Below are 16,264 nucleotides of genomic sequence, written 5' to 3'. Positions count from 1 at the left end.
AATTCAGGGCAAATTTTTTCTGCTCTGAGCAATCATCTGAACCAGGAGTTCTACTTTCTGGTTTTGAATGAGGATGCCCCTGACTCCTCGAGGAGACACTGACACAGTAACGGGATAAGCACCTCTTGTCTAAGCAGCAGATAATGGGGGACTAAGAGTTACCCCAAAACAGCCAAATTACTGAGCTCATTCAGAGGATGTGGCCTTGTCTCCAAATGCCTGATGCAGCAGACACAGCCCTGCATTCCAGGCTTCAGGAGAGCCAGGGATTAGGCAGAGCACACGCACACACGACGCCCCTCAAGGCTTCTTTCCGTTGTAAGAACCTAAAGCAGTGCAGCTCAACTGCCTGCACCCTGCTAACCTCTAATTGAGATTTCCTAGCAGAGGTATAATTTAGATGAATGAGATCAAAGATTCGCAATTTATTTCCAATGTCAAGGGAACTCAAAGGGTTTTACTAACTCATGTATATAGTGACCCATTATTTTAAAAGGATAAAAACTTTTCCTTTCTAAAAAAGTAATTATACAACTAAGTATTGCAATTATTAGATAAGCAGTCCTTCAGCATAAATGCAATGCATAAACAATCCTAAGGAAACAATCACCTTTCATAAATGTAACCTTTTGTATTGGATACCATTAGAGAGCAGCCTCCTTTGGCTGGCTTGATTTACAGAGGTAAAAAGGATGCAACCAGATGCTCCCTTCAACAAAGTATTTCCAGTGAGTATGATTATGCTCCAAATCAATTCTCTTCAGAAGCAGATCTTTTAATTACTAATGAAAGTTAATTGGAGCCTCAAATACCACCCACAAGAAAAAAAAGTTTAATTCAAAGTTTCTTCCCTCTCAAATTTCCATAATATTGGGCTTTAGACAAGAAACACATGACAACATCCATATTAAGTCTTCAAGATATTAGAAGAAAATCTTTTTCCCCATGACTTCCTTTTCAAGGATCAGCTGTCACACTCTATGTGACTCTTCATATGAAATGATACCACACAAGTGATAACGTATTTGAATTATAACAAAACCAATGGAAGGTTGTTATTTTATATTTTATTGCTTTCAATATTTCTTTAGCAATCATCATTACAGTCTGTCTAAACAATTCTCTGTGCACTGACATTCACACAAATGTGTTTTCATCAGGAAGTTAGACACTGTCATTAGGTTTCATGAAAAGCTATACTTTTCAGTTCCTAGCCAATTTTTTACACCTCACTGCATCATTGGGATGTGAATGCAACAGTTTTTACATCTGTCAGGTTTAGTTTTATTTACTTCAATACAAGCATTAATAACAGATTACTGGCAAACTATAGAGAGATGATTAATCAGTTACATTCTTATTATCCAACACTGGAATGAGACCAAGAGAGGAGGGTTCACCACATTCTCTGCTAAGAGAAAACCTACTGATCAGCCACAATCATCTACAAAGCCTGGGAAAGCCAATGATTCAGATCATTGTTTCAGAGCTGATATTTTACATACCAGATCTTGCAATACCTTTTGATTTCCTAGAACTGTTTGGTAAGAAATTGATCGTCAACAGCTACAATAACTTGAGATACAAGTAGAAGACATACTTAGCCTGCTCTTAAGCCTACTGCTTTTCATATTCTTCTACTAGTTTCCAGAAGTTCCAAATACAATTTTTCACGCCCTTTTATATTTTTGTAGAAGTAGCTGTCTATGCTGGAACCTTACAAACAAAGGAAAGTGTTGAGGAATTTTTATCGTACACCTTAAGGTGAATTAAATATACATTTGTGCACACAAAACACACAAAAAGCCCCATCCTCAATGAGGGTCTTCACCTCATAAGGCTCTATCAGGAAATGGAATCTGTTATGTCACATTGTTTTCACAGATCCTTTCCAGTATGCCTTATGTCTGTACAATAACTCAGGAACAATTTCAGTTTTAAAGCTAGGAATAAGACTAATTCCCCTTGCTATGCTCAAGCGTATTTTTCCCTGGCAGATAGATACCTTTTTACTCCTCTGTATCTTGGAGGGAAAAGGAGGAAGGTGTTGGGAAGCAAAGGGAAAAAAAAAAAAAAAAAAAAAAAAAAAAACAAACAAACAAAAAAAAAAACCAAAAAAAACAAACCCAAAAAAAAACCACACCAGAATCTTCAGGGTGAGAATCTCAAAGGCTACATTAATCAATGAAAATCTATGCTTTCAGCACTCTTCCCAGGAATCTTGAAGCCTGTTACAGCATCTTTGTAGGAACAAAAAATCTACACAGAACAATATTCACAAACAAACCATTCTCCTTATGTCACATTCACTCCAAAAGAAAATAGTCTCTGGAAAAGTAAAAACTGTCAAAATGAAATGTAATCTAGCACTAACAATAGCTAAGGATCGTTAGTCTAAGTGCTCAATAACAACCATGAAAACCACCTTGAATTAAATGCTTTTAGCATAAGTTGTATTTAATAAAATGCTAGATCTTCCTCTATGAAAAAAAAAAAAAAAACTACTATGGAATATCTTATTATAAAGTTCAAAATATGTAAATAATGAAAATTACCATTTGGATTTTCTTCTGAAAATTACCATTTTCCTCTATTTTTCCATATATTTCATAAAAGGTACTGGTGGTTTTCACAAAACTAGACCAAATGTCCAAACGTCCACTTCTCTGCAAACAGCAGCTGCTTTGTTTCAATTGGGCAGATATTTAGCACAAAAAAGTTACTAACTGGACTCTGAAAGTAGTTTGTGAAATTTGCAATCATTATTTTTATTTCAATATCCTAAATCCTTTTTTTGGCTAAATTATATAAGCACTTAAGCTTTTAAAATATTCACGGAGCTGAAACGGCAGAAGCTGTTTACCAAGTCACTGGATCTCTCCTAAAGGCCTCTGTTAGAAGCTCCTTTTGGGAAATAATCAACCTTGAAGAAGTAGAAATGCTTTTGCAAAGCCTGGGGCATTCCACTGATTTAACCCCCACGACCTCACCCCAGCTCGGCAGAGGTGCCAGAAGGAAAAAACTTTAGAAGGCCAAGAACCAATTATGAGTTTAATCCTGAGAAAGCAGAAAACAAGAGTGACTTAGAGAGCTAGGGCTGGAAGAAGTGAGCAAGGTTTCCTTAGCAAAGCTATTTACACTCAGAGCTGGAGAAGGAAGCATGAATATTTTCCTGGAACCATGGAACCTGTGCCTTATATCAGGATTTTCTCCTGTCAGAACACAAAGGGCAGCCCATGGCCAACCCCTGAGTCAGGAGATTCAGCAATTGAGAGAGACAGACCATGCTGTATGCAAGCAAAGCCAGTTTATTACACTAATCACCAGAATTTAGAGTTCTGTAACTTCCACACAAAACTTTCCACTCAGACCCCCTTGCCCCTGTTCCCTTAGCAACATAATCTTTTCAGTTATCAAGTCCTTGTTAACATCCTCTTGCACCAGAGCAATCACACGCGATGTCTTCACTTCTTGCCTTGAGTTTCTCTCTCCCACAGCTTCCACTGTACCAGAGCCAGGAGGTCTGTGGTGCTACCCAACTCAGCTTCTGGAGCTGTGTGATCTCCTACATTTCCTCCTTTCTGTTCTACAATCATTATTTGTTTTATTGATTTATTAATCAATCTCTGAATACAGTGAATCAAGCAAGGCAGGTATATCACTATAATTAATAGCATCCCTAATATAAACATTCCTATCTCAAGTTTTCAACCCATCCAGTGATCCCCCCCATCTCCAAAAAGGTTGTTAAACCAATCAGGTCCATCTACTATTTTTAATTTGGTTACGTTATCTTGCAAAGCTTTAATACTCACATAAATCTATTGTGAGTGATCAGAAAGGTTCATATAACACATTCCATCAAAATCTTCATGTCCATGTCCATGAGCTAAGAGCAAAAAATCAGTAGCAGCTCGATTCTGCAATGTAACGTCTATCAAATCAATATTGGTTAACAATCCTGTTAAAGTGAGTGAAGCAGCATTAGTTTGTTGAGCTAACCAGCAGCCTAGCTTGTTTAACAATCCCAGTCTTTCCAGCTGCTACTCCTGGAGCAGAAAGGAGACAGCCGGACACTGTTGTAGTTACCAAAAGTCGAGATTATAATCGCAATCAGGGGTAAACACATGAATACTGTGCTTCCCTCTCCGTGGAAATTTATATTGTAAAATCATGGATGTGTTGGGTGTCAACAGCAAGAGTTGCCCTAAACTGCAGGGGCCTTCCTCTATATGTGATGGAATAGCAGCCCAAGCTCTGTCTCCACAAATAAAAAACACTCCTGCTGGTAATGATAATGGAGCATTAGTAGAGTGAGAGATGTTGGTGGAAGTGTAATTACACCAGGCACTTTCATTCTTGAAAATGAGAAACATCCCATGTTTTAGACTGGCTGGCCCCAGAATAATTCATTTAACACTAAGGCCCATTTTTACAGATTCTGAAAGTCCTAATTCCTGCGGCTCAAGGGCTGCACGAGGGAGGTATGGGATCCATTGGTTCCACGCATTTGCATTGTTCTCAAAATGAAGAACATGAGTGGAAGGGGGATGTGGCCGCATATCTAAAGGTAAACCAATGAGACAAGTAGTAAATGGCTTTCCAGGAGAGGCCATAGCCAAGCATAAAGTATCTTGTCCTTTTAAATTGGCTAAAGTTATCCATACATTTGGTTTTGGCTGATTAACGGGCCAAGTAAAAGTACTAGGAGGAAGTACTAATACTAAAAAAGCCATTGCTAGTGTAAGCCAAATACTACCTTGAGGCAATGGTGATAGAGGACTCCCCATTGCTGCTGTGGGAGGAGTTAGAACTAACACTACAAAACTTATTAACAATGGCAAGCCATTGCTCACTTGATAACTCCTGATGTTCGGGCAAACCATATTGATGCCCACACACCAGCTGTTTAATTTGTATATTATTCCGACTGCTCCTTAAAGGGTCACAGTGCCGACAATCAGCTCTTCTTTTATGAGATGCACAATACCAAAGGCACCCACACCTTTGACACTCACACAGAGTCCATGCTTGATGATGCCCTGTGTGACAGGCCAAGCAGGGAAAGGAAATTAACAGACCTGCAGAAAGCTCACGTTCAAAAGATGTTACAAACTGGCTGGGGTCTGGGTGTTGCCAGTCTAGAGCAAGAAGAATGTCATCAAAAGGAAAGGGAGCACAGTACCGACCACCTCTGGACATATGATCGACTGGTTCCCCAAGGACAGAAGATTTATCTTTTATGACTTTGACGTCTCTAGGAAACGCAAACCACCTCTTCAAGGGCATTAATACTTTTCTGTATTTTGATCAGCTGGTTGTTCAATGAAGGGCTTGATGTTCTTGACTGGATCTCGATGAGGACTGGTATCTGTGGAAACAAGCCACACATGAGGGAAAATGGGCCTGTGATTTTTCCACTTTCTGGGTCTTTTACAAGGACTCGCGCTTTTTGCCCTATGTCTAATAACATTTCTTTAGAAGTAGAAAAGTGCTTTATTATAGGGGGAACTTTTATCAGCATAGCAATTTAAAAAATTGAAAACACACATAGCTTTGTGTAGTCATTCCATTGGTGTACATCCCCACATTTCCCCTTTCTGTTGAGCTAAAAGACACTTAAGCGTTGAATGAGCACGTTCAATAATTGCTCGTCCTGTGGGGGAGTGAGGGATGCCAGTGATATGAGAGATTCCCCATAGGGCGAGAAAGGAGGAAAGTCATTGAGAAGCGTAAGCAGGACCATTACCAGTTTTAATCTGTTGAGGAATCCCTAAAATTGCAAAAGCAGCAAAAAAATGGCAACGAACATCTTTGGCAGTTTCACCTGTGTGGCATGATGCAAATAATGCACCTGAAAAGGTGTCAGTGGATGAGTGAACATATTTGTCTGATCTCCTACAAGGAGACAATGCTCCAGCTCAGAGCACCCCAACTCCTGGCTAAGCTCAGGACTTCTGAAAGGCAAACAGAAACATTACAGAGAGAAAACGTCTGATATTTATCTTATTCTGGTTCTTGTGGCTCTACCAGCCCAATAATTAGCTGCTAACAAAAGACTGTGGTGAGCAACACTAATCAAATCTGGAAAAAAAGAACTCCACAGAGAGTCTACTAGAACTTCAGATTTAAGGGAATAGTGAGACACAGATAAGAGCTTGTCCAACATGTTTCTTTTCAAACTGGATAGGAAAACTAAACTCTTTTGAAAAAGCTTCAGCTCTCACACCTGCTTTTTGCCATGTTTCCAGATAAATGAAATTCCACCTTACTGAAATATTTAAGCAACTCCATTCATTTGGAAATACAGAACATGAGCTAATGTGACTCTACAATGCAATATGTGAACACAAGGAATAATTGTACTGGAATAGTTCCGTTTCTCTGAAACTTTAGGGAGGAAAGAGGGGGAATTTAGAGAAAGGAAAGGAAATTGGTAGGAAAAAGAGGAGCTGACTGGAGATGGCTAGGTTGCTCCCCTGCAAATACTGACACCATTGCACTGAGCAAATGAACCTTCATAACTTTACTACATTTATTATGAAAATTTGAAGATAACAGTTGTAGGATACTGCAGTATTTTCCATCTATGACTAAACATTTCACAAGACATTTGATGTTAGGGACTGATGTTTACCCTTCTACTGCAATAAAGCAAAATCATTCTAAAGTTAAAATAAAGTTCTGTAATATAGTAGTGTTAACTCCACAAAACAAAAAGAAAACTCCACATACTATAGCCAAGGAGACAGTTTAAACATATTCTTCAAAATCAGTTAAAAAAATAAAGAATATAATATAAAGGAATTTTGTCTATCTAATAAACCTATGCTGAAAGAGGTAATGAACGGTTCTTAAAATTAAGATCAAAATATAACTTGTAGTTTCAATAATGCAACTTTTCAATTATTCCTCAAAACACTTTTCCTTGTTTCCTTTTAAAAAAATTTATTCTAATTAAAATCATCGTTAGCAGTAATGACACTAAACTGCAATGAACATTTTGTTCCTGACACAGCATTTAAATTTTGCATACAAAACATCACATAAAAGAACATAACTAGAGTTTTTGCTCCTAATAAATTAAAACTAGGAAACAATGATTTCTTTTCTTGCCACTTCATGTTGATTATTTGATGGACCTAGCTAACTAACTGAAGTTTTTCTCAACCTTGGAAAATCCTCAGATGCCACAGCAGTAAGCTTAATAAGACCTTAAGAGAATGTCTTTTCCACAAATTACACACCAAATACTATTGTTCAAACAGTATCTTCCTTAGCTTAGTAATCAATTAATATCAGCAGTTTCCTGAGAAAAAGTCCAATCAAATGTAAATTATACAGCAGTGTAAATTATACCAAAACCATTGTTCAGGAATGAGTTGCTCCTGCTCCCTGCTGTTATTTTCAGCATTCAGCCCCAAAACACAGCACAATGGTGTGTCATTACTTCTGTCAAAAGGAGACAGACACATCAGCTTTAAGTTAGGAGCCTCCTTCCCTCTGCCTCACCATACATAACTTGTATTTTATCATGCTTCTGTGCAAATTCCCAAAATGAATTTATCCCCTTGTTCACAGATTCAAGACTAATGCTGTTTTATGGTAGACATTTCAAGAACCAGACAAACTATTGATTTATGATAATTAACCATTGACTACTTCTATAATATCATCTGAAGAAAAGAACTTATTAAATGATTCAACGGATGAAATCAACAAATGCAAGAGGAAACATTTTTAAACAGAAATTTGGCTTCACTAGCTGTGTTCAAGCATAACTTAGGGTAGTATTTATCACTGTCATATATCATCCATATGAATGATCACAAACTCTGTGTGATTTCTTCTTTCATATAAATATCTACTTTCAGTGCCCCATCTTAAAAAAATTATATTTGAAAATCATAAAAGCAGAGTTTTAGTAGGAAGGGACCTTTGAAAGTTATCCACTCCAACTGGCCTGCAGTGAGTAGAAATACCCTCAACTAAATCAGGTTGCACAGAGCCCCATCCAACCTGACCCAGAAGGTTTCCAGGGGTGGAACATCTCCACCTCTGGGAAATCTGTGCCAGTGTTTTACTGCCCTCATAATAAAAAATGTCTTCCTTAAATCCAGTTGGAACCCACATTCCCTTCGCCTAAAACCATTACCCCTTGTCCTATCACAACAGGTTCTGTGAAATAGTTCATCCCTGTTCTCTCTTATAAGCCCCTTTTAAGTAGTGAAAGGCCACAAGAACAACTCCTGGAGCCTTTTCATCTCCAGGCTGAACCACCCCAGTTCTCAGCCTTTTATCACAGGACAGATATTCCACTCCTCTGATAATTTTTGTGGCCCCCCTTTGGACCCACTTCAGCAGTGTGTTTTAACACTGGAAGACAATTTACTTGGAAATCTTCTTATGCATAAGATAGCAAACTGGGAGAAGACTTCTTGGTTGTTTTAAATTACACAGGACTCACTATTGCATTATTATTACAATATTGCCCTCCAGAACATACACCCTTGGAGACAGCCACACGTGTTCCCAGCTTTGGCAATTGATGCAAAATCTTTCAATTCACAGTTCTCTTCAAATTACACTTAAACACACATATTGCATATAAACACCCAGATAAGATAGATAAGATAGATAAGATCCAACCCAAACCACTCAACTTCCAACAGCCAAATTGCTGCTGTCCTAAACAACCTTTTGGGATTTTTGTTTTTGCAACAGAGAAGAAAATCTAATAACTGGGATATCATTTTGCTTGAGAAGTTTCCATAATGCCGAAGTCACTGCTGCTCTGAAAAGCTGCAATGACTCTGTGAAAGAACTACCATGAGGAGTGCCATTCTGCAGAGGTGTGTAGCTCCAGACCTGATATCTTTTACTTCTGGGCCTTGGGGTCACTTCCATTCAGGTAGAATAACAGTCTCTTCTATTCTAGGTGGATTTCAAGAAGATTAAACCCTATTGACAACCGTCCTGCTTTTCATCTGAATTTGCACTATAATCCTCATACTTCATAGGAAGAAGAAGGAAAAAAAAAAAAAAAAAAAAGAAATCAGTCATCCTCTATACACTGAGGATCAGGCACACATCATGAATAGTCCCTGAAATTAGATAATGTTCTATTTCCTGCTCCTTTAAATATTACTACATACTTAAAAAGTTAAATAGAGGTAGAAACCAGATTAACAAATGTGAGTTCACCTAGAAAGAGTCTGTATTAATGAAGAGTTAATACAATAAATCTGGTGCACATAGAAGTGTGAACAAAATGTCAACCTCAAGAGAATAACTTCTCCTTCCTACAGGTGGATTGCACAGGTGCAAACATGCATAGCAGCTTTCTAAAATCCATGGCATTTTCAAAAACCTTTACACAGTATACTACTCTGCTCCTTGGGTAAGTTTTACAAGACAAACTGAAGCATCAGAGCTACAAAAACACACATTTCTCTACAAGTTCAAAGAAAACACTTTTACTGCACTTTCTCACAAACCAAAAATGCTACATTACAAATCATTGTGTAAGCAAAAACAGCTCCCCAGGCTTTAAATAGTATCAAAATCTATTAATGCAAGAGCCTTGATATTATTCCATGCACACAAATTTGTTTTTTTTATTTAGGGGCAAAATAAACAGCTGAGGCCATTATGAGCAGAAAAGCAGAGTCTTCTCTAAAGCAAGTTCATTTTGTCTGGGTTTTGGTAACACCAGATGTTTTCTAATACTGTAAAACCAGAAATTGTTGAAATTTACTGCTGTGAAAATCAGATACCTTTCTAGAATATTTATTAATATGCAAATACAAGATTCAACCTGTGTCTAAACATCAAATTAGAGTCAAACTTCTATTGGAAAACTGAAATACGTCAATTAGATTGAATTCTAGCATTAAATTGGAGCTGAACACAGAAAAAAATACTGCTACTCTAACACATTTTATTAAGAAACAAAAAAGAGGCAGAGTAAAAATCTGTATTTCACAGTAAATGCCTAGATTTACTTTTGGAATTTAATACTGAGGAAAAGTAACTCGGAATTTTACTGATTAAGACTTCCCTATAAAACTGACTTAAGACCTGTGACTTCCAGGAAGGACAAAGAAAATCCAGAGCTGGACAGGAGATATGTCCCAGTGAAAGGCTTATCAGGCATTCAATTATTTTCTTACAACCTTAAATATGAGAGGTGGCAAAAGAGTAAAGCCTTGTCCTCCTTGTCTAAGCAATTATTCAATCCCTCGGGAAACCTTCTGCAGCTATCAATTCCCAGGTCTTCCAAAAGATACCTGCATGGAAAAACACAACTACAGCCACCTACAACTACCATCCCCCTCCAAAAAAAGTACTTGGGGGAAAAAAAAAAAAACAAAAACAAAAACACAAGCCCTCTTACAAGTCATAATTTCACCATTTCTTTGGAGACAATAGGTAACACATTGTATCTTCAAAGGTATCAGAGTGTGTCTACGTGTACAGATATAACAAAGTTATTCCTCTCCAGATCAGAGGCCCGAACACTCAACAATCAAGAGTCCAAAATGTTTTCTGCACTGTGCTGAAGCAGCTGCTACTTGGGGTAGCTTGCACATAATTGGTAAGGACATGGCTGAGATACATTTTTAGCCAGCCCCCTAAAAGTGAGCAACTCTGATGAGGAAATTCAAATTGTGTCAAATCAGTTAAATAAACACTCAAAGGCCAGATCGCAGTTATCATGTCCTTTCTAACATGGGAAGTCCCAATGTAAGCCTGGGGAATCAGAGCCAGCAAAGTTTGTGTCAATGTACTGAAATACAAAAGGGTCACCTTCAGTGAATTAAATAAAATGCACAATGAATCAGGCAGCAAAGCTGCACAGCCACTACAACTTGTTTAACTGCCCATTGTATATAACAGTTAAAGGGGAAGAGAATCTACACACTCAGAAGTTCAGCAGAGTCTTGTTCTATCTACTCTCCAAATGAAAACCTTTGTAACCTTCAATTTCTTGTGACATCTATGGTATTTCAAACATTTGAACTAGATTGATTGAATGTGTATTTTCTAATAATTCTACCAATACAGAGTTCCTGGAAGTACTACAGTAATTCTATTACCTGACACCATTAACAGGTTCCCATGTTGAAATCCTCTAAAAGGTTTTCAGACTTATTCCCAAAAGGCTTGAGCATTATCCAGCAGCATTTCTAATTTTTGCACAAATGACCTAGACAGAGCTACAGCTCTAAACTACAGCTTTCCTAAGAAACAGCCAACACAGGACAAAACAAAATTCTTCTGCATCACCATAAATAAGGTTCCTACTTATTCTGTTGCTAAAAGCCTTCATGTCATGCTTTAAATCTCTTCATCAACTATTAAAAACTTTATATCTCTTCTCTAAATTTAGTAACTTCTACACTGAAAAATAAATTATTCTATAGGTGTCAACAAGCAAAGTACATCTTTATTTTGTTCTAAAAAGAAAGTGGCTGGGAAGGCATCTTCTGAAACAGAGCAGCACAGGTTGGTGGGCAAAGATGTGACTGAAATTGTACCCTTCCAGTCAGCACAAACAACTGCCTATTTCAGTCCCCAGTTTTTTATCCATCATCCAGGTTAATTTTGATTGGAACCTATTTGTCTTCTGCAGACACTGAATACATTCCCACACAACTGTAGGAGTCACTCTGTCTCAGGGAAACACAGTACTTCCTGGAACTCTTGACATGCCAAGAAATCAGAGTTACTCCTATTGCTCCTTGCTGACAGCTCTTATTATCAGTTCTGCCATTAACTTGGACTGAAATCCAATTCTGGCCAGTCCCTTGACAAGGCATTCAAGACAACCAAATACTTAGAAAAACTCTTCTCATACTTTTTTTATCTGAGAAGTTGAATTCTTGTTGCTGCTTTGCATTTTGTTGTTTTAATTTTCTTACTGGAGAGCTAAAATAAAATATTCCTCCTTAGAATTTTAATGCAGAGACTACAGTGGCACGGATATTTTGCATAAAGAATCCATATCCACCTAAACTGTATTACACTGCTTTTTTTGGAGGTATGCTGAACATCAGCCTAGCTAAGAAATCTGCTGACACAATGGAAACTTTTACTGTATTTCTGTACAAATGCACTAAGAAAAGTGCCTTTCACTTGCAGTTTTCAAGACCTTGAAGACTCTTCAACACAGCATAGTGCACTTCCATGAATGAATCCCCTACAGCCATCTATGAGTTCTGGAACTCTTAGAATGTCCCTGTCCTACTGGGATGGTGGCTGCTCATGTACAGGAGACCAGTTCCTCTGTTCAATGAAGATAACATAAGCTAAGATAAGGAACAGAGTTATCATCATCTGTCCAGATCCAGACACATAACCCTGTCATCTCTCAGATGGAAGCAAAGAATGAAAGGCAAAATTTTTCTAAATAATTTACGTTCACATGTACATTCCTTTTACACTGTAAGTCAGTAGGAATAATGAAGACAATCCTCAAAATACTCGGCAAAACCAAAATTATTTTACCACTGCCAGGAATGAAGTCAGGAAGGAGCAAGAGTCAGGAACTGAACTCCTATTTGCTGAGCTTAATTCAACTGCTTTCACCCCAAGCTTTCCTTTATTCTTCAGCACTACTGTGATATTTACAGCTCCAGGACTAATTTGAAGACTAGAAATAATCTTCATTTTCAAACAGGTGTCTGTCATTCAATTAGAGAAATGTATTCCAAAATCCAGGTTAGACTTAACCAAAGAAGAAATTTCTCTGCATTTGATTTAAAACATTTCAGGAAAAAATTTATCAGAATTATAATCAGGGGGAGGGGAATGAACCACCACCCCAAAAACCTTCCATTAACACTATTGCTAATAGGCAAGACATCCTTTATTTCTTCTAACAAACCATATGTGTATATAATGTGTGCATATATATATATATTATATAAGAAAACTTCCTCCTCCCCAACTATTTGCAAATAATGGAATGAAAGAAGAATCAAAACAGAAATGTCTGAGCTGCAATGAAAGAAAACCGAGGGATTGGGGAATAAGCACTTTTTTAATTTTGGGAGCTTGGGGCACAGTCACATGAAAATAAGCAACCAGCAAAAAATACAACTGAAATTTCCTCCAGGGAGAAGAGCTGCATAAATCTGTCCAAAAGATTGAGGGGCTGCTTGAATGCAGAGAGAAAATGGTACACAGGAGGATTCGGAGGTAAAGGCACACACAGAATGCTTCCACCTGGCAGAGATACTGACTGATATCCACAATATAACTACACAAACTAACACACAGAAGAAAGAAATACAGCAACTAGCAACAGACAAGTAGTTTCGAAATGCTTTAAGTATGAAAGACAGAATTTGGCAAGACAAAGACTAGGATTGATCAAGTCCACAGTTCCTAAAATTGCTCAGGGATATTGTCACAATATGGCAAAGGACTGTACAGTCTCAATTTGTATAATGGAGTCAGAACTCTCAACAAATGCTACTTGAAAGAAACAATTAGGGACTGGCATATGTCCCAAATCAATAAATGTAGGTAACTCTAAAACAGAGTGTAACGGTCACATAAGAGAATCTAAAATGCCAATAATTGAGTCCTGAACATAGCTGGTTTAGATGGGATACAGCTTTAGAAATTCTACACACCAAATGCCCTAGCACACACTTTAATCTATTATCACTTCTTCAATAAACTTCACATACAAGGATGCTCTTCTACCTTTGAGGGAAAAACCCAATCTGCTTCATCTTGGTATAGACTGAGCTGCCAATGGTTGCTCAGGGACAGGCTGGGCATCAGCAGGTGCTCAACAATTGTACTGAGCATCACTTGTGTCTCTTCAGTTTTAGTCCTCACTGTCTCCTTTTCGTCACAATTATTACTACTATTATTATTATCGCTGTTATTATCATCATCACTATGATTATATTTTTGTTGTTTCCGTTATTAACCCCTTCTTAACACAGGAGTTTTATATTTTGTCTCCAATTGATTCTGAAGCAAGGGGGCTATGTGGTACTGAGACACCAGCTGGAGTTAAACCATGACATGTATAAAAACCAAAAATGTTATTTTTAACCCTCATTTTAAACAGCTTAACCTAAATTGTACTATAAAAAAGTCAGCATTTGAGTACAAGTTTGTTGAAGGCTAAGAATTCTCCTGTGGGAGGAAAAAAGCTTTATTATAAACTGATTCCCATTACATTAAAAGTATACTGTTCCTCAATGCAAAGCACATCATCCATCATCTCTTAAGTGGTAAGTAAAATGTCTGTACATCAGGAAAACATTTTAAAAATCCACAGAAAAATTCCAAACCAAAAAATATTATGAAATATATCTCTATTTTATATTTCCTCCTCTCCCAATCAGTTAATAAATGTATTTTTTGAAGCCCCTGGAAAATACCCAACTCTTACCATAGAATCCTTCCTGGGGAAGCCTGTCCCAGTACCTTACTCCTGTGAGGGTGCTGAGGAGCTGGAACAGGCTGCTGAGAGACGATGTGGATGCCCTATCCCTGGAAGGTTGGATGGGACACTGAATGACCAGGTCCAGGGAAAGGTGCCCCTGCCCATGGCAGGGCTGCTGGAACGAGATGATCTTTCAAGTCCTTTGCAACCCAAACCATTCTGTGGTGGTATTTTCTATACTTCATCACATAAAGAGACATTCTTTAGGCAGTAAGCATGGCCACAAAGGAGGAGGCCATGTGTCACCTTGTTCCAGGATGAGCAGAGTCCTCCAGTTCCAGTCACCACTGGGAGAGATTTCTAACACTGAAAAGTTATCAAGTAACACCAAATAAGTCATTAATTCATTTAACTTATTTTTCCTCCACCAGTGCTTTTAAGTTGGCCACAGGCTACTTGGAGGTTTAATGACTATTTTTTTAATTTAAACCACTTGAGCACCAATGGTTGCTAAGGTAGCACTGATTTATCAATATGCCACCTCAATATATTCACATGCAACTCTTTTTGCTCAATTTTGTGTGCTTAGAGGCAAGTTGCCTTGAAGAGAGTTGGAAGCAATCAAACAACCAGAAGCAATCAAGGCCAGAGTGATAACTACAAAATGGAGCTAAAAAGCTTGTTCCCTCAAACTGGCCACCCTGCCCAAATGGGAAGGGCTGCAAGACTTCCCACTGTGAAGCTGCAAAAGAGGGCACATAAGGATGGTTCAGTCACCACTGTCAGCAGCAGCACATTTCTATTGCAAATAAGGAAATAAAAAGGTTTTGGCAAAATGGAAATATTCAAATATTTATGTGAATATTTCATCTTATAAAGCACTTTCAATCCCTGCACTTCACTTTAGATGTACTTAATAAAAAAAAAGAAAAACCCCTGTACTTTTCATTTAATTCATACTTCTGTAAATTACTGTTCTAAAACATCTATTACCACATATTAAAAGACACTGAAACAACTGAATTTGGCCTTCACATCAAGGTTACAAGGAACATGAACCACAACCAGGAACTGGTTTTCAATGGCCCAGTTTTGATTCCAACATTTTTTTTAAATCAAATTGCCTTTAAGGAGTCAATTATATTTCCAGAATTAAACAAAAGTAGTGGTAAGGTCAGGATGACAGAACAACTACCAGGAACCAGCTCTGTCTACTCATCCTGTTTAAGAGATTGTGAACACGAGATCACATCCCATTTGCAATAATCAAAATACTGTGTACTCTAAAGCAAGCCTAATTGATTTTTTTTCCCAAAAAAGAGGAGCATTTCAAGCCATTTCAAATTGCATCCGTTCCCAAAATTATATTTGGCACAAAGGTTTTTTTCTTTTTCCTTATATACCTTGGAAAAGGAAAAAAGGATCCAGACAGAGTCTATTTCTTTGTGTCACATTTGCTGGGCTTCCAATGTAACTTTAATAAGCAATTTAAAGAAGGGAGACTTAAACAGAAATTTCAAGGACACAAAGTAGAAATTCTGACAATTTATGAACACCATTGGCAACTTGTTCTTCATAATTTCTTTAAGCAGGGTTAAAGGAGCTAAATTGATCGTGTAAATACGAAGCAAAGCAAAACAGCAGCTTAGTCTTGATTTGACACAGGATATTTATAACAAATGAGAAACATTTACTATCCATGGATCATTAAACCCACAAAAATAATTTACATTAACCAAATTGTACACTCCAAGGAATATTTTTAACATCTGTCAGTATAATTTCTTAAACCATAATCTATATAATCCATTTGATTTTCATTTTTTTTCTGCTCATTAAGAATCTTGCATC

The 16,264-nt window shown here is 37.6% G+C and overlaps 1 protein-coding gene across 5 annotated transcripts in view; it reads right to left on the bottom strand.

Moving 5' to 3' along the window:
• FHIT (fragile histidine triad diadenosine triphosphatase) overlaps positions 1 to 16,264 on the bottom strand; it is a 525,883-nt gene that overhangs the window by 471,919 nt on the left and 37,700 nt on the right. For 2 of the 5 annotated variants that reach the window (XM_053989335.1, XM_053989337.1), the window contains exon 2: positions 5,276 to 5,371. The exons of the other annotated variants lie outside the window; for them this stretch is intronic. The gene's annotated coding sequence lies outside the window, so the exon portion shown is untranslated. The remainder of the gene's footprint in view (positions 1 to 5,275; positions 5,372 to 16,264) is intronic. 5 annotated transcript variants of the gene reach the window in all.

The sequence above is a fragment of the Vidua macroura genome, chromosome 13 (genome assembly GCF_024509145.1).
Source record: "Vidua macroura isolate BioBank_ID:100142 chromosome 13, ASM2450914v1, whole genome shotgun sequence".
In the NCBI taxonomy this organism is placed as follows: Eukaryota; Metazoa; Chordata; class Aves; order Passeriformes; family Viduidae; genus Vidua; species Vidua macroura.
Note: the sequence above shows the minus strand (reverse complement) of the source record. Positions and strands in the feature narration are given on the sequence as shown.